The 25035-nt window shown below is 44.4% G+C and overlaps 1 pseudogene; it reads left to right on the top strand.

Annotated features, from left to right (window-relative positions):
• Nucleotides 1–8107: 8107 nt before the first annotated feature.
• LOC110294906 (large ribosomal subunit protein eL31 pseudogene) lies at nt 8108–16144 on the top strand (annotated as a pseudogene).
• Nucleotides 16145–25035: the final 8891 nt, after the last annotated feature.

The raw sequence follows: 25035 nt of genomic DNA, 5'->3' as shown, positions 1-25035 counted from the left end.
CTGGGGTTATGGTAGACTGAGAATGGAAAGTGAGTGGAGAGTGACTCAGCTGGGGTGGGGGGTGCCCAACACATTGTTTCATGAAGAGTTTCTAAAGGAACGGCAATAGGTAACCTAACAGGCATTTGGGCAGGAGCGGGGGTAATGATTTACTCAAAGTAGTTGGCGTCAGGGAAGATAAGGGGGTGGAAACCGCCAAGCGCTTTCAGGGCTAATCAGCTTAATTTGGCAGGGACTGAGGGTTTGTATGGAATGCAGAGAGAGAGAGAGAGAGAGAGAGAGAGAGAGAGAGAGAGAGAGAGAGAGAGAGAGAGAGAGAGAGAGAGAGAGAGAGAGAGAGAGAGAGAGAGGAGGTTGTTGAAGCCAGTTTCTAAAGTACCACGACTGACAAGCAGTTGGTTCTGATCATTTACTAAGCAATGGGCATCAACAGAAAACAAACGGTTCTGTCCTTTGTCTCAAATCCCTAAACTGTGGATCTTGACCTTAATTAGACCAATTAGCACACAGCCTTACAGTAGCTTTGCGAGACGGATGCATCTCCTAGGAGGCTGTAACTGCCTGAGAGCAAAACTGCTCCGCTACATAGTGGCCCTTCTAGCCTTAAACTCACACCTCTGAACTGCCTGCTGCCTTCTATAGCATCCCGAGAATTGAAGGGGTCGGGGTTAAGAGGTTTTGATGGGAGGCACGGAATAAAATAGAAAGGCTACAATTTAGAAAGATTAACCTGATGAGCCTGTGCTGTGAGGAGGGTGCGGGGGTGGGGGGTGGGGGTAGGGGTGGGGAAGGTATTTTAGTAATTCGACGCTGGGGTTAAAACAGACCCTTCTCTTCTGGGCTTAAACAGGAAGGGCAGGCTCTGGTGTGATTATCTGGTCTTCTGTGGCAGGCAAAGCAGAGGGTAGGATGAAGTGCAGGATGAAGCACCGCTACCCCTGTATATTTTCTGCTGTGGAATCCTGACCATGTCGCTGAACACAGAGCCCAGTCTAAAGCCCCCCTGCCTGAAATCACGTTGGTGGTCTTGGTCTCATGCCTTTGAGCATGAGAGAGGTTGCACTTGATTTTGGTTGACATTGGGGAGCACAGCGATTATTTCCAAGCTACACCTATAGAAATAAGGTTACTTACAGAGTAGAGCCTATACATTCACCCTGCTACAGGTACAGATTATCAATTTATACCTATAAACCACAAGAGATTGCTTTAGGTCTGGAACTAAAGAATATGGACGAAATCGAGGAGATATGAAATTCTCAGCACTGTTTTGGCATGAAAAAAAAAAATCACTGCTTCGTGTTTTAAAATACTACGATTTTTGGTTTGAAGCCTTTTTACTGCTGTTAAAATATAAAATGTCAATTTTTGTTTATTTGTTTGTTTGTTTTCTGAGACAGAGTTTTTCTGTGTAGCCCTGGCTGTCCTGGAACTCACTCAGGCTGTCCTCGAACTCAGAAATCTACCTGCCTCTGCCTCCTGAGTGCTGGGATTAAAGGCATGTGCCACCACTGCCTGGCTAAAATGTCGATTATTTATTTAGTGCTTTTTTTCTTTCCTTTCCTTTCCTTTCCTTTCCTTTCCTTTCCTTTCCTTTCCTTTCCTTTCCTTTCCTTTCCTTTCCTTTCCTTTCCTTTCCTTTCCTTTCCTTTCCTTTCCTTTCCTTTCCGTTTCCTTTTCCTTTTTTCCTTATCCTTTTCCTTTCCCTTTCCCTTTTCCTTTTCCTTTTTTTCTTTTCCTTTTCCTTCTCCTTCTCCTCTCCTTCTCTCTCCCCTCCCCTCCCCTCCCCTCCTCCCCTCCTTTCCCTTTTTTTCCTTTTCCCTCTTCCCTTTTTTTCCTTTTCCCTTTTCTCCCCCTTTCCTTTCCCTTCCTTTCATTCTGGAGTGAAGCAGCAGGGTCCCTGTTTAGTAGATACCCCATCTGCTGCTGGGGTACATCTGTCATATCTTCCTTCATCTTCAAGTTCCAACTAGACAGGTGTATCTGCTCTGCTGATTGGTTGACCAAAATCTGATCTGCTTCACTGGCAAATCTCCCCATTTACAATAGGTTGTCAATGGTGTGGTCTCTTAGTCTTCAACTGCACCACAGAGGCATCCCTCCCCACACCATCCAAGTCATATGACTGTTGTTCTCGGTCTTGACTCCTTCTTTGGGTTTCTTGATGGAGTCTCTTGGTGGTTTCTTCTGGAGTCTCTCCTCTGCTGCCGCTTTATAAAAAGGGCACCAGGTCCACACCGGAGCTGTAGCAGGAGCCACAGAAGCAATAAATGTCAATCATTATTTAAGGCTCCTCCTTCCTTGGATTTTGTAATTGCCTAGTTACAAAACTGCTTTGGCTGAAGCTTATGGATCTGATCAACTCTAGACAAGTGGCTCCTCTTGCTCTTTGCCATTGGCTGGTAGGATTTCCTCCTGGCCCAATGCCCAGCCTCCTTCTCGTGCTTTGTTGCTGAACTCGCCCCTAACCATTGAAGCCAGGAGCCCATGACTGTGAGGGCTTTAAACCTCGTTCCCATCACCTTTCCCCCCGGGAATTTCTCTCTCTCTCTCTCCCTCTGGAGTTGCACCATCTCTGCACTGTGTCTGGGAACCAGAGCTTCACAGTCTACATCACATGTAAGCACTGCTCAACCGAGTCCCTCCCAGCAAAGGAGGTAGGAAGCCTACTTTCTAAGACCGTGCTTCCCTACTCCCAAGTGTCCCGTGGGTAAAAGGATTCTTCATTGGTAACAATATCAGTAATAGCACAATAACTCAACAATGCCCACTTTACACAACTCTAATGTATTAGGTGGGTACTTTTTAAAAAATTAATCTACATCCAATTAAGAGATTGTGAGTGAATTCTCAGAATGAATAAGCCTTAACCTTAGGTTCTTGTTTTTAATTTGTATGTGAGTGCTGTTCATGGGTACATGTGTGTGTACTAGTGTATACATGGAGGCCAGAGGTCAACTCTGGGCATGATTCTTCAAAGCCAAGGTCTTTCACTGAGACTTGGGGCTGGCAGATTTGACTTGGCTAGCTAGCCAGTGACTCCCAGGGAATAGCCTGCCCCTTCTTTTTCAGTTCTGGGGTTATTTATACATGCTTGCCACCATACTTGGCTTTTTGTGTGGGTGCAAAGCATTGAACTCAATCCTTCAAGCATATGTGGCAAGCCCTACACCAACTGAGCGGTTGCCACAAGCCTAGTGTCTTAGTTAGGATTTTGATTGCTGTGAAGACACTCCATGATCACGGCAACCCTTATGGAAGAAAACATTTAATTTGGGGCTGGCTTATAGTTTAAGAAGTTTAGTCCATTGTCATCATGGTGGGAAGCATGGCAGCCTGCAGGTAGACATGCTCCTAGAGGAGCCAAGAATTCTACATCTTGATCAGAAAAAGGATCAGAAGGAGACTGTCACCCAAAGGCAGCCAGGAGGAGGAGGCTCGGATTCTACACTGTGGGGAGCTTGAGCATAGGGGACCTCAAAGCCCAACCTCAAAGTGATACACTTCCTGTAACAAGGCCACACAGTGCCATTCCCGTGGGCCAAGTATTCAAACACACAAGTCTATGGGGACCGCGCCTACTTTAAGCAAGTAGACAAATGAACCTCTGAATCTCACTTCTAGCCAAGCTGTTTGTAATTGATTCCTTGGGTCTCATCCTGGAGACTTTAATAAAGTGAGTTTGGGATGGGATTGGAGCTATGAACTTTGTATTTTTTAAAAAAGATTTATTTAAAAAGATTTATTTATTTTAAAAAGATTTATTTTAATAAAGATTTATTTATTTATTTATTTATTTATTTATTTATTTATTTATTTATTTATTTACATTGTAGTTGTCTTCAGACACACCAGAAGAAGGCGTCAGATTTCATTACAGATGGTTGTGAGCCACCATGTGGTTGCTGGGATTTGAACTCAGGACCTCCAGGAGAGCAGTCAGTGCTCTTACCCGCTGAGCCATCTCCCCAGCCCTGTATTTCTTTTTTTAAAGAAGAAAATTCTATTAAATATTAAACAAAATCTGGGTGTGGTGGCGAATAGTTAAAATCTAAGTACATGGAAGGCTGAGATAGGAGGAGTAAGAGTTTGAAGCCAGCCTAGGCTGTACAGCAAAGCCCCGTCTCGCTTCTCCCTGGAAAACAAAAATCAACCAACCCAATCAAGCCAAACCAAACCAAACCAAATCAGACTAAACCAAACCAAAGCCCCCCAGGTAGTTTAAAATCCTTAGGTTTGAGGATATCAATTCCCCCCAGTGTTTTGAAGTGTGGGGGCTTTTGAGTCATACGTGGACAACAGGAACACAGCACATGAACAAGTATTATAAAATGTCAAACTGAAACTTTCTCTTTTCAGTATCACTGCTAAGATGCAAACTGGTGCAGACGACACATTGTTTCAGTTTTAACTTCACATTGTCACCTGCATCCTCCTTCTGGGCTTGGTGACAGGCCCCAGTAAGGGGAGTGGTTGTGCCTTTGACCAGAGGAGGGTGGGTCCAGAGGAAGTCAGATCCTTGGAGGTGGGTGTACAAAGACTAGTCTTCTCTTAAAATCAAGTATGTGGGCGAGGCAAGCTCATCAGAACCACTCCAACAAAAAGTAAACAGTGGACGCTGTGTTCCTGGGCTGTGAATTTCCCAAGCGGCGCATCTGGATTTGTCCCTTGTGCTCCTGGGGTGTGGGCAGAGAAGAATGTGGAGGAGGCGTGAGCGATGCCAAGGCAGGGCTGGGGATTGGGCTATAGGGTGACCGCGAGTCGTGCCTACTTCAAAGTAGAGGTGACCAGATACTCTCGTGTTTACACGCCTGAAATGGTCGCTGGTTATAGAGTTGGCAGTTACAGTTGGCGATTGTGGCTGTTGCCATGTGGAGAGCCGTTCACAGGTGGGCGATGGACAACGTGGATAGATCTCTCATCAGAAGGGAACCACAGAGTCACGGCTGGTTCCCACTGTGCCCCGGCAGAGGCTCTGCTGTGGTTTCAGTCAACTGCAGAGAGGATTGCCACTCACCCACACAGCATGCTTGGGGTTTTCTCTCATCCCCTTCCTGTCGAAGAAACTGAGAGCGGTCAGCACCTAGAAGCAGAGGAGATGGAGGGATGAAGAGCCAGAGTGTATTCTCTTACCCTGCTGCTCCTCCCTGCCAAACTCCTTCAGCTTCTGGTCTAAAATCGGAGGTCTAACCTCTTCTAGATTGTGGGATGGGTTTTGATCTCGTAGGAAACTGTAGTAGTCACGTGAACAGGAGTTAAGTCTGGATTGCCTGTGAGATATTCTCATGGCTGCATTGACCTGTTTGGTCAACAGCAAGTAGTATTTGTAGAGGTAGGGGTCTGGGGAGTGGGTGGTGGGGGTGGGTTGCTATTCAGCAGGAAAGTGGTATCTGAGTACTTGGTGGAGGTTGGGGGTGAAATTCATGGCATGTCTACATTAATTTGAGATTCCTTAATACACTGTTAAGGCCTAGAGGGAATGTTAAGGCCCTGGCTGTCCTGGAACTCATTCTGTAGACCAGGTTGGCCTCAAACTCAGAAATCTTCCTGCCTCTGCCTCCCGAGTGCTGGGATTAAAGGCGTGTGCCACCACTGCCTGACCTGTTTTTACCTTTTGAAACAAAGCTTTGCCTTCACATCCTGATGCACAGGGGTTGGGGGGTAGCTCATGGCAGAGTGAGTGCCCGTTATCACGTGTCACGCCCTGATTTGATCCCTGGGATTATTTACAGATTACATTTTATGGTTTTACTTATTCCTTACATTTGGCTTTTTTTTTTTTTTTTTGAATGAATTTGCTTGTATGTTGAAGGCCCAGGCACCTGTTTGGAGATGAGTTTTCGTCCCTAAGTTGTCTGTGGTTCTATGATGTCATGCTCCATTCTCTTCCTCAACTGTGACCTTCTGTGTGGTTCAACTTTAAGGTGGAGAACCTGACTCATTTTAGTGACTGCTTCTGGGGACTGGGATCTGGGATATAGATTTTTTTTTTTTAAGTTTTCCCAGGCCTCAGGCCAAATTCCAGTCTGAGTTCACACACCTGCGGACTTCTTCCATGGTTACTCAATACTTTCTGTGTGTCTTCATGTCAGAGGTCACTTCGGGCCTGTGAGCTTTCCCAGGACACACGCTATGCAGCCCCAGTCAGACGGCCTCTGAATGCAGCTGACAGATAAGATCTCTGTTGATTGATTAGGCCAAGGATTGTAGGATCAATGCAGTAATGGCTGGAACACTAAAAGGACTTAAAAATAAAAACCTAATCAAATATATAAAGGGACAGAATTTAAGCGGGAGCAATGTATCAGCCAGGAATGGGTTTGGAGAGATGAGGTGTTACCAGGCAAATGCCAACTAACAGGGACTCCCTGCCATTAACTGCCTACTATAGTAGTGGTGGGGAGGTGGGGGTGGGGGGCTGTACTGGAGACCTGAGCAGAAAGGAAATCACCAGGGGATTAGTGAAGCCTTTGGAGGAACAGATGGTCAGCTGGGCAACACTTGCAACAGGGTGTGGGACGAAGTACAAGTGGAATGCAAAGAAGTTTCTTTGAGGTTGTGAGCCTACATTGTTGAGTCTCCAGAAACCTGGACAGAAGTCAGGCTTGCTTAGGAGTGGGAGCGGACAGGGAAGTGCACATTAGAAACTTTTGAATTCACCAATGGAAATAGATGATGAGGCCTCACTCACAAACAAAGGTAAATGAACAAAACTTGTGAGCGCCTGCGTGTGTGTGTGTGTGTGCGTGAAAGAGAGAAAGGAGAGAGATATGGATATATATACACACATATGTGTATATCTATCTATCTATCTATTTATCTATCTATCTACCTATATATATATTTATCTATCTATCTATCTATCTATCTATCTATCTATCTATCTATCTACCTATATCTATCTATCTATCTATCTATCTATCTATCTATCTATCTATCTACCTATATATATATATATATATATATATATATATATATATATATGATAGGTGGATGGATGGATGTGTAGGTAGAGAGATAGGTAGATAGATAGATAGATAGATAGATAGATAGATAGATAGATGATAGATAGATTGGATAGGCTGCCACAAAGTAGGGTGAGTGGAATTCCCCATCCATGAGGATACATGGGACTTTAGCAGATGTGTTCACATATAGAGCTCAAAAGATGCACAAGAATTATTTTTAAAAGTTCCTTTCTGCTTTTCTTATAATGGGATTTTTATTGTATGTCGGAAAGAGTGAAGTAGGACAATGTGGTTTGAACATTACATTACAATTACGTGCTTGGCCTACAGGGCGTGGTTCTGTTAGGGGGTGTGGCCTCGTTGGAGGAAGTGTGTCACTGTGAGGCGGGGCTTCGGATGTCTCCTAAGCTCTGGCTCCTGCATTGCGTAAGAGAGCTCTCTCCTTGTTGCCGGAGGATGCTAGCCTCTCTGGGTTGCCTTTGAATCAAGATGCAGAACTCTCAGCTACTTCTTTAGCACCATTTCTGCCTAGATGCTGCCATGCTCCCTACCACGATGATAATGGACTTTGAACCTGTAAGCCAGTCCCAATTAAATGTTTGCCTTTATAAGAGTTGACTTGATCAGGATGTCTCCTCACAGCAATGGAAATATTAAACAGGAGACTTGCCTAAAATCAGTGTAAAGTAGGGCATGTGGTAAGAAGTCCTTAAAGGAAGAAAACAAACGATCAAACAAATCAACAAACCGACAACCCGTCCCCAGGCTCCAGGTTACTCTGCCTGCCGTCAACAACTGAACTTTGACCAGCTGAGGACTAAATATGAATGGAAGGGTTTAAATCGGGAAGGAGAAGAATGACGTAAAGAAATAAAACTACAGCTTTCAAAAGTCTCCATGAAACAAAAGTTTTTTGTTTTGTTTTGTTTTTTGTTTTTAATCCAAACTAAGCAAAACCCGTTCCCGTGTTTAGAGCGCCATCTCTTGGTCATGAGTTCGAATGGCCCTGAAGGGAAAGAACAGAGGCTTGGGCTGGATATTCATTCATCTGCAGTCACAAAGTTTTCCTCTCTAGCTGCTGTGACAGATTACTGATAGAAGAAGAATCTCAAGGGAGGACAGACTTAGTTCTGGATCCAAGGAGTTTAGTTTCATGGCAGGGGAGGCATGGTCGCTGGGATGATTCTGTTGCTATGGAAGCTTGCTGTGGTGGAAGCAGCCTCCTCCACAGGACTCTTAGCTGGGGACCGAGAATTCAAATGCAAAAGCCAATCTATGGACGATGCTTCACACTCAGATAACGAGAGACCGCCAATCAGTTTGTGCGCCCATAGCTCCTTTCACCACCCAACTACCTTTCTAGAGATTCCTTCCCTCATGTCTTCGTGACAATTCTCCACGCTCCAAAGGCAGCGCCTCAATTTAGAATTCCAGCTCAGAATTCCTTGGACCTGAACGTTTCTCCTGGAATTTGTTAACTCTAGCTTTTGTTTGCTCACGAGTGCCAGCCTTTGTGTGTGTGTTGCTTAGGATACCCGAGAGCCTGATGCATATCGGGTGCCTCTGCTTTTCTCCCACTTCCTGTCTGTCTCCATCTCTTTCTCCTTCCTTCTCCTTGTTTTGGGGGTTTTATAGTTGATCCCAGGGTTGTGCCCGTGTTTGGGAAGTGCCAGTGAGCACTCTTTGTCCTGGATATTTGGGAAGGAGTGGTATATCAGCTCTTCCAGGACAAGAATCGTGTCTCTGCTCTGTTCACCCCTCACGTGAGAGGGAGAGCGCAGAGTGCTCAGTGGAACAGACGATAGAATAGACAGACTTAAAGAAACGAAAAGAATGAATTGAATGAGTAATTGTTAGTTGACTACTTAGTAAATAGACTTTTATGAGTGGAAGAATTCCAAAGACTAGTATATTTGGATAGGCTTATGAATTCACCAGTAAGTTCATAGGAAGAGCCTCAGGATATTTCATCGTCTCTTCTCTACCTAGTGTAATTCTAAGCCTTGTGATATGGTGGGAAGATACCTGTAAGGCATCCGGGACTCTCACATCCTAGGCAAGAACGTGTAGTTAGGATGATGAAACTATCAAGAGAACATTAAAGCTAAATGTTCCAAAGACTGGAACATTTGAACACTTCTTATTAGATTGTTGAGGGGCCATAAAGTATGGGAGACACTTGGTTATCCAGAGAACAAAAAAATGTGATGGGTGGTGTCTAGGAGAGGACAGAGAGCGTTTGTTAGTATGAAAGAGCAGCCTAGGATTAAGGCTTAGCTGTCGGTCCGAGTTGGTGTCTTACCTGGGGGACTGAAGCAGAGAAGTCACAAGTGTGAGAGTAGCCTGGGCTGCAGTGCCAGATTTTGTCTTTATAAAGAATGCTGCATTTGCTACCCGTGGGGGATACACAGTGGATTATCTTCGCTGCTGGAGAGGGCTCGCTCTCTTAGGAGCACTGGGAGTCAGTGAGCTTGATCTGAGAGGCTAAGGCTGTGCAGTCCTTCCTCTCCTCCTGCCCCTCACCCCACGCAGGCGCCCACGGTCCGTGTGCCAGCTCTGGCTCTCGGCTGTGCTCACTCGGGCCTAGATGGTGATGATTTTGAATTTGGAAAGACAGGACTTGGACAACGCACGCGTGTGTTTCAGTTGGGCTGGCACAGAAGAGTTCCTAAAGTTTCTCAGTGTGTTAATCAAACAACAGCAAGGACTAGGCTCTTAGCACGCCTGGACTGAAAACATACAAGATGATGAAGTATACTTTCAATTAATAAATATTTGTAAGTATCAGCATATTCAGGTCTTCTTAGTTTGTATAGATTAATTGGCACGGTGTTGATTCAAAGATCCATTTGTATACCTTTAATGCCTGGGGAGGTTCATTTTGTGTGACTCCTTCCTTCCTTCCTTGCTTCCTTCCTTCCTTTCTCCATCCCTTCCTCCTTCCCTTCCTTCAACAAATATCGAGCATATACTAAATGCAACAAATTCTTCCATGGTCTAAGGAAACAACTATGAAAGAGATGGAGACCCCGTTGTCAGGGAGCCTGTGTTCTACTGGAGGCAACATAACATCCACGATGCTCTGACCTACCATGATAGCACTGAGACAGCTGTGGTACTTCCCATGGTCTTGTGCTGTAGAGAATAGACACAGCCCTGGATACTCTGTGGAGATGTTACTTACATAGGCTGGAGAGACAGCTTTCTAGAACAATGGCATGAGGACCTTTGAGTGCGATTAGCAGCTCTCAGGGGCACAGGGGGTGCTGTAAAACTCAGGAAGTGGGAGTTTGCTTGCTGTCCTTTGGCTAAAGCAAGATGACTGGTGTAGCTAGAACAGGGACAATGATGCTACAAGATGAAGTCGGAGTGTGCAGGGATCCTTACATATATCCTCAGCCATTGGAAGGCCCATTTGGAATTTTACCTTAAGAGAGAAAGGAAGAAGGTACTGAAAGATGATTTTAATGAGGACAGTGACCAAGCACCAGGATTGTTATGGTGTAGAAGACTGGGTAAGGAGAAAAGCAGGAGATTTCTAATCGCAGAAATCCAGGCTAGAGACTGGATCAAAATTACTGGGGATTGGCTGAATAAGATGATGTCTGGGACTCACTTCCGACATTTATGATAGGGAAGTTACAGAGGGGTGGTAATAACGAGGCTTTGAGGATTTACAAGAAGGGATGTAGGTGGCATTGTGTTATATGGAAATCACTTATTGGCGGTGGTAGATAGGAAGAATTAGGTTATATGAAAACAGCCCTGAGAGTAGGGAGACATAGTAGGTGCCTAGTCCAACAGTCTGATGGAATATTCTAGGAACTGAGTTAGAGAGCAAAGGTGGCATTGGAAAGCCATTGAGGAGTTTGAATTGGAGCAACCAGAGCTGAAGGAATAGAGGCCAAGAAGAGAGAAGTCAGGGTCAAGGTGAACGTTTGAACTTGTGTGGCTTGAAAATTATGGATTTGTTAACAGAGCAGAGAAGATCAGGAGTGGAATGAGTTTGGGGAAGACACGCCTTTAGCTTTGGATGTCACAACTTTAAAGACCTGAACTGCTTAACACTCACCTTCAGATTGTTGCTCTCCAGTTATCTAACAGAAGTCTCTGTCTTGAGACTCCGAAGCACCTGATGAACCGGGACCTCATGTCCTTGACACCTGTGTCCCAATCTCCCTAGGGTGAGCCTCTTTATTCTGTAGTGTAAGCTGATGACCCACCCACAACACGGGCCTCACGAAAGCCTTTTATTGCCTTTATGTCTAATGGGATGAGTTGGAAGTGTTGGTGTTAGTAAAAGTATCTTTCAGGATGGACGTGTAACATCCTGAACATCAGAGAGAAAGGGTGAACATTGAGATGTGAGCATCCTTTGATATCAAATCGAATAAGGCGTTTAAGAGAGGAAGGTGAAAAGAGAATATTGATTAGGGATTCTGGAGAACTCTTTGTTGTGGGAAGTTAAATTGAGGGAGGAACTGGGAGGTAGGAAAATGGGAGTGGGGATATGGGATGTTGGGTGGGGATGGGGCAGGAGGGCAACTAAATAAGGTGGCCCTGTGCAGCGCCTGATGATAGAGGTGTCTTGTGGGAGCTTTTAGCAAATATGTTTGATCACTAGAGTATAATGGATAATCTTATAGGTCACCAGGAAACGGAGATTTCTCTTCTGTCTTGTAAATCAAGAAATTGAAAAACCAAGAAGGAAGCTCAAGGACAGTTTTGTTTGAATCTGGGAGAAAGCCAGCAGGACCAGAAAGCTGTAAACCTTGCCAGCTGCCTGGAGGAGGAGGCAGGCGCTGATGAGGAAAAGGGAAAGACACGCCTTTTGCAATGGAGGTGGGCAAGCACTGTGTAGCAGAAAGTCAGCACTGTCGGGGGAAGCGGGGATTCAGAGAAAGAAGGAGAAAGCCAAGTATGTGTTCATCTGAAAGAAAAGAGGTAGGGATAAGGGAAAGGAAGTAATTTGTGATCTTCTGAGTTAGGACCCAAAAAGCAGACATGCAGAAAACCAGTTGGCTCTGGAGTGCCTCCTGACGCGAGCATCTGAGGTGTCTGCATCATCTGTGAAGGGTGAGTGTAGTGTCCTCTACCAGGGTCTTGAGGTGAATGAGATCCAGGCCGATGGGATAGTGGGCTCCCTGCCTGGTGATCGGTGGGCTCAGCTGGATTAATTCTCAGAGGACAGTAATGTGTAATGTTTTGGGTTTCCACCAGGGTTGGAGGTAGAATTTGGATGCTCCCCTCCACACCAGGAAGAAGTAGCTTTGCCACAGTGTGTTTCCACAAAGCCCAGGAGCTTCCACCATCCTCAATGGCCTCTAAGTCTGCAGATATCTGTCTAGCTAACATTATACATGGTCAGTTTGATGGCAACTTCTCGGGAACAGGGTCTGAGGAACCACCTGTGGAGAGAATGAAGGGCAAGAAACACAAGGACGGACAGCAAGTCTGATTGATCAAGCTGTCAAATTTTTATTGTTCCCAGGCAGGTTTTATACTTATGGGGAGGGGGGTGATGACGCAGAATCGCTTTGTTTCTGGGAGAACGCACCTATTCCCAAAATCAGGATATTGGCTAGGTAAAAAGTTCAGCAGAAGGAACAGAACAGAGAAGGTTGCTAGGTACCTGTCCACAAGATCTATAGCTATTTGTTCTTAAGTGGGGGTAGTACTTTCCTACAGAGGCCTCAACTTTTCCCACAGAAATCTCAACTAAGCTAGTACTTTTCCACTAAGGCCAAGACTTTGTAAGTAAGCACTTATGGCTGACAAGGCAGTTAACATTCAAACAGGGTCGCTCCCAACAGAATATGATGTATTAAAAGTGCAGATTGATTTTAAGATATAAACCTTCCAAAATGCTGAATTGGGGAATATATTCTCAAATAGCAGAAATATACACAATTTGTCTCTAAACCATATATTTTAAAGCAGTGTGTGTGTGTATGTGTATCTATGTGTATGTGTGTGCTTGTCTATCTGTGTGTGTTTGTCTATCTGTGTGTCTATCTGTGTGTGTATGTGTGTGTGTGTGTTTATCTGTGTGTATCTGTGTGTGTGTATCTGTGTATATGTGTGTGTATCTGTGTGTATGTGTGTGTATCTGTGTGTATGTGTGTGTATCTGTGTGTGTGTGTGTGTGTGTGTGTGTATGATGTGTCTGAGTATCTGCACACACAAGAACATGCATGCCACAGTGTATATGTGCAGGTCAGAGGACACCTTTTTCAGGACTGTTCTTTTCTCCTATCTTGTTGTAGAGCAGGCTATATATATATTCCAGGCTAGCTGGCCTATAAGTTTCTAATAAATTCTAAGTCTTCACCTTCCAGCACACTGTGATAAGGAGACCCTCTAGTATAGGTCTCTGCCCCTCCATTGACTTTTCACATGGGGTCAGGGGTCAGATTCAGGTGGCAAGGGCTTTTACCCACTGACCTAACTTCTGGCTCTCATTCCCAAGTCCTACAAAATATATCATTGAAACTTCCATAAAGATTAGGACCATGTTAACCTTGTGATTAGACATTATGAGGCCAGCGCTTGCCAGGAAACGCCTGAGATGTAAAGTCCATATGCAGTAAAGCTAAAGGGCTATGCACAAGAGATGCCACTGAGAACTAGACAAAGCCAAGGGATTCGAGGATGAAGAGACTTGGAGGTCAGAGGAGTTTTCTTTAGAATTCTAAACAAGGGGGAGGGGTAGAACACAGTCAGTTTCCCTTATCAGCTGGCTGGAGAGTCTTTCCACTGTAAGTCACAGAATATAAAGACAACTGTGTCAAAAGAGGCGGAGGAGGGGCGGTGAGTATCTCGAGGACACTCCAGTTGTGAATTATGGGTCAGTTGATAATCATACAGCAGTGTGTGCCTCATCACGGGGTGCAATGAGCCCAGGCCACTCCATTCTTCCTTTGGTACAGAGCTTACCATTTAGTTGTTTTAATTTCTTATGAAATTCATGTCACTATGGTAGTTTCAATAACCAAAGAGTAAAGTAAAACTTATTTCTTCCAAGTTGCGTAGAGTTGCATATCACTGTCAAGTGACTCTTCACCCATATATTAGTGTGAAGATCTTCATGTGTTCACCAGAGACACCATGTTTTGACCTTTCCCGTGACCGTCTAGTCAACTTACATTGTTAATATGAAGGGCTTTCACATGCTTATTACACAGGCAAAGCCTACTGTCCTGATAAGGAGATTCAAGAACTTGATTGGTAGAGGCAGCATCTATATTTTGGGTGGTTCACGGGTGTATATTTGAGCTAATGTGCACCCATAACTATTATGCTTGTGGCTGCAGGCTTTTCCCTCTGCATAGCTAATAAGGGCGGCTGGTGAGTCAGAGGGATGGACCACCTTCCTTGTCTTCATTGTCTTTCATCTTCGGCTCATTAAGTACGTTATAAACATCAATTAAGTGACTCATCACAACCCAGGTTGGAGAAAAGGGGGGTATTAGTATCCTTGTTGTGGGGAGCCTAGCGTGGAGGGCTTAGGACAGGCAGATATTAAGTATATGGGACCAGTGATGGAATACAGGTGCTCAAGGCTTCCTGGTGATGCAGGAGAAGCACAGGGTAGTTAATACAGGCTATCGGGGTCTGTAGAGGAATGTGAGCTTCAGGAAACATTGGGCCTTTGTACAGTCACCATGAGAGATTAGGCCCTGGGCTGGAGCCTCTGCAGGGAAGAATGCATCATTCGGCACTGGCTTTGCCTTGTTTTCTGATGAAGTGGGGAATCAGGTCATGCCTGAACTCATCTGGTTCCAGTAGAGCCCTGATTGCAGCTAAGAGGTTCTACTTCTCCCCTGAGAGGATTCAAACTGGTCTTATTGCAATAACCTAATTTTTGGTTTTCTGAAGGTTTTCGTAGTCATTCTGATACTATAAGTCTTAAGGTTTACTGTCTTAGTTGACATTCCTGTGCCTTGACAAAACTCCAAGGCCAAGACAGTGTGTGGAAAGAGGGGTTTATTTGGCTTGTGGTTCCAAAAGTCCACCAGGAAATGAAAGACACAATGGTGGAGAGCGCATATCTTGAGCTTCAAGCGGGAAGCAGAAGAGAGCAAAGTGGGAATGGCACACGGCTTTGAAACCACTAAGCTTGCCTGCACTGGTGTGTCGAGGCCACACCTCTAACCTGCTCCAAACACCAAGAACAACTTGGAACCAAGAAACCAAATATCTGATTCAAGCGACAATTTCAGCCAAACCACCACAGAGGCTGAGGCAAGGAGACAGGGTTTGAGGCTAGCCCGTGCTACACAGTGACACTTGTAGCTCAGTGTCTCAAAAAACATTTTTGTTTTAAATTAAGAATACCTAATATCCTTTCAAACTATTTCAGAACAGTGAAATGAATAGAATGCTGTGCCTTAATCAAAGTTCACTAGGAGAACAAGACATAAAGAACTTATTAAATTAGCTTAAGTCAAAATTGTAATGGCAAGTCTCTGCTCTGTCCTTGAGGTAGGGTGGGTAGCTCAGCTCTTCCAATCTGTCCAAAGACCTGGAGTGTTCCTGGAGAGTCGCTGGACCTCAGTCAACTTTGGAAGCCTGGAAACATTGATCCTGTTTCTAGCAAAGGAATCAGCAGAAGCAGCAGTAAGCTAGGTCAGCTTAGCCACAAGAGAAAAGGCACAAGCCGCATGCATGTGGTACACATACATTCTAGTAGGCAAACACTTGTACATGTGAAACACTAAAATAAATAAAATCTAAACGAAAAGAAAGAAAAGAGTTTCCTTTAAAAACTGAAGAGGAGCCTTTCCTACTTGGGCCTGGCAGAATGTCTCCCGCAAAAAGGGTGGCGAGAAGAAGGGCTGTTCTGCCACCAATGAGGTGGTGACCAGAGAATACACCATCAACATTCACAAGCGCATCCATGGAGTGGGCTTCAAGAAGCGTGCTCCTCAGGCACTCAAGAAAATTCAGAAGTTTGCCATAAAGGAAATGGGGACTTCAGATGTGCACACTGACACCAGGCTCAATAAATCTGTCTGGGCCAAGGGAATAAGGAATGTTCCGTATCACATCCGAGTATGTTAGTCCAGAAAACGTAATGAGGATGAGGATTCACCAAACAAGCTCTGCACATTGGTAACTTACTGCCTGTTACCACATTGAAAAATCTACAGGCTGTCAATGTGGATGAGAACTAACCTGCTGAATGTCAAAAAAAAGCTGCAGAACTGTCTCCAAACAAACACACAAACAAACAAACAAAACTGAAGAGGAGTTATAATGTGACCCCATAATTGTGCTTCTGGGTGTGCGTCCTAGGGTTCATGATAAGGGTTACAGGCCCATCCATGTTCATTGCAGCAACTGTCACAACACCAAGAGATCAAAACAACCAACATATCCATAGACAGAGGGATGTCTGAAAACCAGGGTGGTATAGATAGATCACAGAATATCATTTGGCTGTAGAATAATCATGAAATACTGTGACTTTCGGCTACATGGGATGGAAATGAAGGATATTACATGGTGTGAAGTAAGCTAGGCCCAGAAAAACAAATACTTCATGTTCTAGTTTAGAAGATAAGGAAGAGAAAGGCAAGATGGTGACTGGTTGGAACGGGTACCAAGAAGCAGTAAGAGTGGGAAATGATATTAATATTATAAAGTGCAATAGAGAAACTGTACGATAACTAACTATGGATCGAAGTTACCGATACTAAAAAGTGATGGTGCTAACTAGTGGGATTTTTACCACTATATGCCATACACAATATCAAATTAAAACTGAACGTCATAAACAGGTTCATATATGTCACTTAAACTAAACAATCATTTTGAATGAGATGCTGATTTCAAGTCAGGAGTTTTCTCAGTGTTTCAGACTTCTCCTGTTACTTTCCAGGGATTGTCTGGGGGCGGGGAGGCGGGGGGAGGCAAATCTTATCTAAAACCATCCAGAGCATGGTGAAGTACATTGCATTAGGGGCAAGCATCTCTCTACCCTAGGTCATGACAAACACTGGAGAGGACAGAGAGATTTGCTCTAACTTGGTGCTGAAGTCCCGGCTGACAGCAGCTCCGACTCCAGCGTGTCAGCCACCTTGACCAAAGTTCAGATAAGTTCAAGAGCCTGATTCAAGACAAATATGATCAGGGACTTACCATAACCAGACAGGCTTCCTCCAGCAGCAGATAGGAACAAACACAGAGCCCCACAGACAGACATTGCACAGAGAGAAAGCCTAAACTGGAGATCTCAGTCAAATCCCTCCTCTCAGAGCTCAGGGAATCCCACAGAAGAGGAGGTGGAAGGGTCGACAGAATCAGTGTGGATGGAGAACGCTGGGAGAACTCTGCCCTCTGAATCAACAAAGCAGGGGAATGTGATCTCACAGAGACTGAGACTGGGCTCTGCAGCAGGTCTTCTACAGATACACCATGGCCTAGTGTTATGCGACTCCCAACTGTGAGAATGGATGGGCCTCTGACTCCTGTGCCTGTTCTTGGGACCTTTTACTCCTGTTGATTTGCTGTGTCCAGCTTTGATATGAAAGTTTTTGCTTCATCTTTTATTTTATTTTGTCACGCTTGGCTGTTCTTTCTTAGAAGCCCATTCTCTTTTAATAAGAGACAGAAAGAGAGGGAAGGTGGGGGACGGGGGAACTGGGAGGGGTAGCTGGGAGGGGAAACTATAATTAGGATGCATTGCATCAGAAAAGAATCTATTTACAAGCAAGCAAGCAGGCAAGCAGGCAGGCAGGCAGGCAGGCAGGCAGGCAGGCAGGCAGGCAGGCAGGCAGGCAGGCAGGCAGGCAGGCAGGCAAGCAGGCAGGCAGGCAGGCAGGCAGGCAGGCAGGCAGGCTGGCAGGCAGGCAGGAGGCTTTAAGATGTACTGCCCCGCCGGGCGGTGGTGGTGCACGCCTTTAATCCCAGCACTCGGGAGGCAGAGGCAGGCGGATTTCTGAGTTCGAGGCCAGCCTGGTCTACAAAGTGAGTTCCAGGACAGCCAGGGCTATACAGAGAAACCCTGTCTTGAAAAACAAAAAAAAAAAACAAAAAAAAAAAAAAAAAAAAAAGATGTACTGCCCCTTAAAAAAAAAGAAAAAGAAAAAAAAAAAAAAGGGAAGAAAGGAAGAATGAACTTTGATTCATGTTCATGACCAGGAGGAGGATGGGGCAGAACTCTGTAAAGGAAATGGCAGCCAACTCTGCTGATGGGCTCTCTGATCTGAGTACTTTCTACCCAGGGCGACCCACACTCATCGGTGGTGCCGCTAGATCACAAAACACCAAGAAAGCGCGTCAGTTCCTCAGTCGGCATCCTCAAAACCAAAGCCCAGCCCTATCTATCATTTTCCAAAGAGGCTGGCTTCCTTTTCAGTTCTGTTTCTTTCTGATTTTAATTGTGTGCTATAGCCAAGACCAACTAGTCACTTATCTGGGATTCGTCCTTATCCTTTTCCTGACTAGGGGGACTTTGATTTTATTCCAAGTAGTGACTCATACAAGTAGATAGTGAATACCGAATTTACCAACTTCTCCTGTAACCACTGAGTTAAAGGCTCCTTGGGACCAATAGTTGAAGAGTGTGTCTCAGTCAAGGTTTGTATTCCTGCACAAAACATCATGACCAAGAAGCAAGTTGGGAAGGAAAGGGTTTATCCAGCTTACATTTCCACATTGCTGTTCATCACCAAAGGAAGTCAGGACAGAAACTGACCCAGGACAGGAACCCAGAGGCAGGAGCTGATGCAGGGGCCATGGAGGGATGTTACTTACTGGCTTGCTTCCCCTGGCTTGCTCAGTTTGATTTCTTATAGAACCTAGGACTACCAGCCCAGGAATGGCACCACCCACAATGGGCCCTCCTTCCTTGATCACTAATTGAGAAAATGTTTTATTGCTGGATCTCATGGAGGCATTTCCTCGAGGGAGGCTCCTTTCTTCGTGATAACTCCAGCTTGTGTCAAGTTGACTGACACACAAAACCAGCCAGTGCAGTGTGCTTTTGTGAACTTCATGCTTTCTTGCTGGGGCACAGACATAATGTATGGAACCCTACTAACCCTCTGGACCATGAGGCAAACCAGGGAATGAAGGTGATTTATGCTGTGGATAATGTGGAAGAGAAGGGAAAGAGCGCGTGTCTTGGATGTCAATTTAGAGCTGCCAAACCAATCGGATGTGTCACTTTCCAGTTGACTCCATCTCGCTGGGTTCCAATCTGTGTTCCTGTCTCCATAGCCCCCTACTCTCTTATGTTCCTCCTCTCTCAATGCCATTCCCTCTTCCCTACAAGTGTCTTTCTCACATTCATATCTTTGATATGTCTCGTGAACCACTAAGTTTAACCAGGGCAGCCACAGTGACCACGAGTCTGGGGCCATGGAAACTAGCCTTAGAGAAGAAGTATAAATGTCTGTTCTTAGCCAGCACTTGTTCTTAGCACCCCAGCGGCTCAGGGTCTTTGCAAAGAGAGGCCTCTCTGACTAATGCCGAGGGTGGCATAGCATTTGCCTATGGTGAAAGTGCAGATACTGGAAGGCAGTTTGGTGCTATCCTGATTTTTTAGAAGTAGTATATGGTGTTTTAAAAAGTATAATTTGGAAGAAAGTTGGGATAGTGCATTTTCCTTTTACAAACTTTTAGTAATCTTAAAAGTGCTTAGATGTTTAAAAAAAGACTTAATTTATCCACTATGAAATAACTTCTACCTGAGCCTCTCACTATCTTCTGAAGGTCCAGGGAAGCAGGGACAGGTCTTGTCTCCTGTACTTGCCTGGAAGGCACAGGGTGGTGCAGATCTAGATAGAAAAGTCACTTGAGTACAATGCTTACAATGTAGAAAAAATATGACTTTGTGTCGTGTATGTCAAATATGATATAATAATATCCATTACATTTTATAGTCACAACAACAGCAAAACCTTAAAATTGAAATCTTTCGATTTGAAGCCCATTTTTTTGTGGGGTCTGGGTTTTCAGATGTGTCTTGGCTTCCCTCTAGTGGCAGCTGAGGCAAATTGAATCAAAACCTGGTATTCCTTTCTGAAATTTTACTTACTTCCCTCTGTTTTTAATAAAATAAATATCAAGTGAGGATACAAAGTGTGGGCTCGTTCTGGGATCCTCTTACATATGTCTTGGTACTTGGTTCTTACTCATCCCTCTCTTCCCCTGTGGGTGGCCCTTCCTCTCTGTCCCTACAGATGGTCCCCCCTTCCCTCAGTAAAGCTCATTTATCTACATAAGAATAAAAATTTAAATACTTAAACATCAGTAATGATGGCTGGAATACATGCAGTCAAACCAGAGGTTTTGGAATATCTTAAATACTTAGGTTATTTTGAATTTATTCTTTCAATGTTTTCCAGAATTAAAAAAAAATTGTTATTTGAAGTTTTTGTGCATATTTTTTTTGATGCTGGTAGTGTGTGAATGTATATGTATTCATTTTCACAAAAATCAGTCCTGTGTTCAGATATAGGTGTGAAAATTTTATGCCTTATGTAATACATTATATATATGTGTATATATGTATATGTATATATATGTGTATATATAAATACATACATGTATATATAACACGTGTGTGTGTTTTGAAAAAAAGTTAAGTTTTGGGAAGAAAGCATATTCATATAGGTTTTTTTTGTCAAAATTAATATATTAAAAAATTGCTAAATCTGAACTTTATCAACACTTTATCACAGAGAGTTCAGAAGATGGAACAACACTGGTGTCTTAGGGTTTTTATTTCTCTGATAACACCATGACCAAAACCAGATTGGGTCAGGAATGGTTCATCTTCTTTACACTTCCACATCACAGTTCATTTTGGAGAAAATCAGGTAGGAATCTGGAGGCAGGAGCTGGTGCAGAGGCTGTGGAAGAATGCTGCTTCCTGGCTTGCTCCTCGTGGCATAGTGTGGCCTGGCGTGGCGTAGGGTGTGGTGCTGCCCACAGTGGGCTGAGCCATTCCACATCAAACCCTAAGAAAAGACCTCACAGCCATGTCTAAAGCCAGTCTCTTGGAGACAGTTTCTTAGTTGAAGTTTCCTCCTTTGGAGAACTCTATCTTGTGTTGAGCTGATAAAACTATCCAGCACAGTGGCGAAGTGAAGTGAAGGAGACACAATTAGTTAAGCCCAGAAACCACCGTCAACACCATCATCAAGAACAAGAGATAGAACTGAGGGCCTCCCTTGTGCTCGGCAAGCAGTCTGTCCCTGAGCTAGACTTCCCCTCCCCAGGTATTATAGAAAACACATAGATTCAGATCACTGCAGTCCTGCACTCTACCGCCTTCATTTTAATTTTGATTAAAATAATCCCTGTGAACAATACTTTGTGAGACTTTTGAAATATATATATACATATATATATGATGCATATACCTAATTATATATATATATATATGTGTTAGTGTGTGCCTGTACATGCAAGTGACATCCAGTGGCTAATATCAGTTGCCTTCCTCAATCTTCATCTACCTTACTTTTTGAGACAGGCTCTCTTCACTGAACCCAGGATTGCCTAGCCCCTCCAGGGACTCACCTTTAGGCCATCTCCCAATGCTGAGGTAAGAGATGAACACTGAAGAACCCAACTTTTATGTGGGTGCTGGAGATCCAAGCTTGGATCCTCATACTTACACAGCAAGCATTTTACCCACGGAGCTATTTCCCTGTTATTAAGGGGTAGTTGTATGTGTGCAGGATTATAAATTAGGGGAGATTAAGGGAGCTTCTGAAAGGAAAGACAGCTCTTATCCTAAGGTCTTGCGTGACTTCCTGGTTGACTGAGAGACGGGACTAGAACACATCATCAGATAAAGAAAGACAAGCCTCAGAGATGGGGCATGCTTTCCTAAAAACATCTAAGACAATGATGTTAAAACAACAAAGGAAGGATGGCCAGGGCTGGATGTTTCTAACCCTGGGCTTCGCTGTGTTAGAACGTCCTCTTGTCCCTGATGGAAACAAGCATTGCACAAAACCACTGTGAGAGGGCATTCCCTAAGATAAGAAAAATAAGTAGCCAACTCCGGATTGCTTTTCTCAATTTTAAAACTTTACTTAAAATTTAAGCCTTTAAACCTTGTTCTAGGACAGTACTGGCACCATTGTCTGTCACAGGCTCTGATGTACCAAATTCAATTACTCTTCCCACTCACGTCTGGTGCCTTTGTATGTAATTACTGTTATGTTTTTTAAGAGAGGGAGAGGGAGAGGGAGAGAGGAGAAGGGGTATGTTTGGCATAGTATGGTGCTGGGGAGACGGGTGCCTCTGTGGGCACAGTATAGTATAGAATAGAGTTTATTTAGGGCATGGGGAGGGGAGTTGAGAGGGTAGAGACAGAGAAAGACAGAGAGAGAGAGAGAGAGAGAGAGAGAGAGAGAGAGAGAGAGAGAGAGAGGCAGAGACAGAGAGAGACGGAGACAGAGACAGAGACAGGGAGAGGGAGAGAAAGAAGAGGAGTAGAGGCCAGCAATGAGCATGTGGAGAGAGAGGGGGAAGAGGAATGAGCGAAGAGGTAAGGGAATAAGAAGAGAAGAGCATGCGCGCGTGAGCGAGCAAGACTGAGGAGGGCAAGCAGCCCCTTTTATAGTGAGTCAGGCACACTTGGCTATTGCCAGGTAAATGTGGGGCAGTCACTAGACGAAATACTAACCATTACCACCACTGTACTAGTTCAAGTAAGCTATGGTAGTTGGGTTTTATAGCTAGCTACTTCATAGCTATGGATAACCAGCTACTCAACCATAGTAGGTGATAACAAAAAGTGTTTTGACTTGGTGCTGTATGCCACCAAGCAGAACAGTAACTGGCATTCAGGGATGGAGTTATTTATTAGTGGGGCGAGAACAAGCAGATGAAGGACGAAACTTCCCTCTTCCTCGTCCCTTCACAATAAGAAAAGAGCATGTGTGTGAAGGAGAGATGCCATGATGATATTTCAAAATGCCGTGTACATTCCAGCCTCAGAAATTACTTTATCTCAGTCCAGGTAGGTTTTCCCATTTCAAATGAAGCAAAAATCGCTCACAGACTTGCCTCTCCATTTTTTGTTTTGTTTTGTTTTGTTTTGTTTTGTTTTGTTTTGTTTTGTTTTGTTTTGTTTTGTTTTGTTTTGTTTTTTCGAGACAGGGTTTCTCTGTATAGCCCTGGCTGTTCTGGAACTCACTCTGTAGACCAGGCTGGCCTCGAACTCAGAAATCCGCCTGCCTCTGCCTCCCGAGTGCTGGGATTAAAGGCGTGCGCCACCACGCCTGGCTGCCTCTCCATTTTTTTTGGTTTCAATTAATTGCAGATGTAAACAAATTGACCACCAAGAGTAGCCATCACACGGGGACTGACTGGTCCCAGTTGGCATCCTTCACCTCTCTAGCAGCTGATGAGCTGTTGCCTAGGGTTTTCTTGGCTCTGCTCCAGGGATTCAGCAGCTTTGAGCAGGTTAGTGCTGGCCCCAAGGGTTCTGGTCTCAGCTTTGTGGATACAGCAGAACATGGCTCGGTGCCCAGGTGCTTGGGTGTGTTCTTGTTTTTCCAATTTGTTTGCTAATGTCCCCATTTGGCAGGTGGCATGGCCGGACTCAGATGCAGAAGAGAGAGCAGTAGAATCCCTCTTTTGGTGGGAAGAGTCACATCACCAGGGAGAAGGGGAGGGAGGAGGGTGGGTGCTCAGTCCATTTGCTGTAGGGTGCTAGGCTGAGGTGAAGGTTGTAGGTTAGACAAGATGTCATGAAAAGGCGTCAAGAAGAGTGGGAAGGAAGAGCACGTTTCCTCGTCGCAGTCCTTCCTGTGGCTGTCCACTTACCAGCACAAGTGAATTGTAGCATAAAGCGCCCTTGGGAGGGGATGGGTTTTTGATCAGGCTGATCCAGTAACCAAAGTCAGCTCCAGAGACTGCTGGGGAAGGGAAGGAAAATGGATAAGAAAAGAGCACGTGTGTGAAGGAGAGATGCCATGATGATATTTCAAAACATTCCAGCCTCAGAAGTTACTTTATCTCAGCCCAGGTAATCAACCATTGTCCCCCTCTGTCTGGAAGCAAAAGCTCATAAAATTGTGCAGAAGGAGTTTGAGAAAAGCCAGAGGCGATGTTTAAAGCTGCAAACACGCACTGACGAAAAGGCATCACTGCCTGGCGGATAACCGAGGGGAAATAGTCATCTTGCTATGGTTCTTTTCATCTGTTTTGTTCAGAGAACAAAGGGACAAACATCTGCAGCCCTTTTTATTACATTTGTGACTGAATCGTGCTGGCTGGGACTTTAACGAGATGATTAATGACCCAAGCGGGGCATTATTTCAGACATGGGAGGATGAGAGGCTGACACAGGCTGCTACTTCTAGTGAGCTCATCTCTCCAGAGACTGAATGAAGACAGCAAGTGGAGCCAAGGGAAACGTACCTCATCTTCAGATCTCCTTCATTTCCTCCATGCCCTCCTCTGTCGCTCTTTTTCCTCTCCTCTTCTTGACTTCAGATGCCAGGGACCCAACTTCCTCCAGTAACGTGAGGCCAGTAGTGTCTGCCTCTCAGACTACTGATCAGTCTGCCATAAGCCTGCGATCTGGACTTTCCCTCTCCCCAGACTCTTAACTTTTATATCTCCTTTGCTTGCCCGATGCTGAAAACAGTTTTAGTTTTAAATAATACTTAACTTCAAAAAAAAAAATCCAAAGCCTAGAAGACTCCCATATTCTTTACCTTTAGAAACTTTTAACATATTTGCTACATCATATTTTCTCTTTTTACATAAATGTAAACATACATATACATGCCAACCCTCAACTCACATACACACATATTACTCATATCACTCACACACACACACACACACACACACACACACACACACACACACACACACGCAAAAACACTCACCACACTCTTATGCAATTTTGTTCGTCTTAGGAACTGCTTAAGAATATTTTGTAATATTATTCCCTGTGACCTTTTTGTACTGTATTGACTATTCCTAGAAATAGATATTCCTCTATATTTTCCTAGTGTGTAGTTGTCAAATGTGGACAGTATAGAAACAACACTTTTATTCTGTCTGTGTTTCATCATCCATCATG

The sequence above is a fragment of the Mus caroli genome, unplaced genomic scaffold, assembly GCF_978045245.1.
Source record: "Mus caroli unplaced genomic scaffold, Mus_caroli_1 scaffold_4, whole genome shotgun sequence".
Classification (NCBI taxonomy): domain Eukaryota; kingdom Metazoa; phylum Chordata; class Mammalia; order Rodentia; family Muridae; genus Mus; species Mus caroli.
The sequence above is the reverse complement of the archived record's forward strand: the minus strand, read 5'-3'. Positions and strand labels throughout refer to the sequence as shown.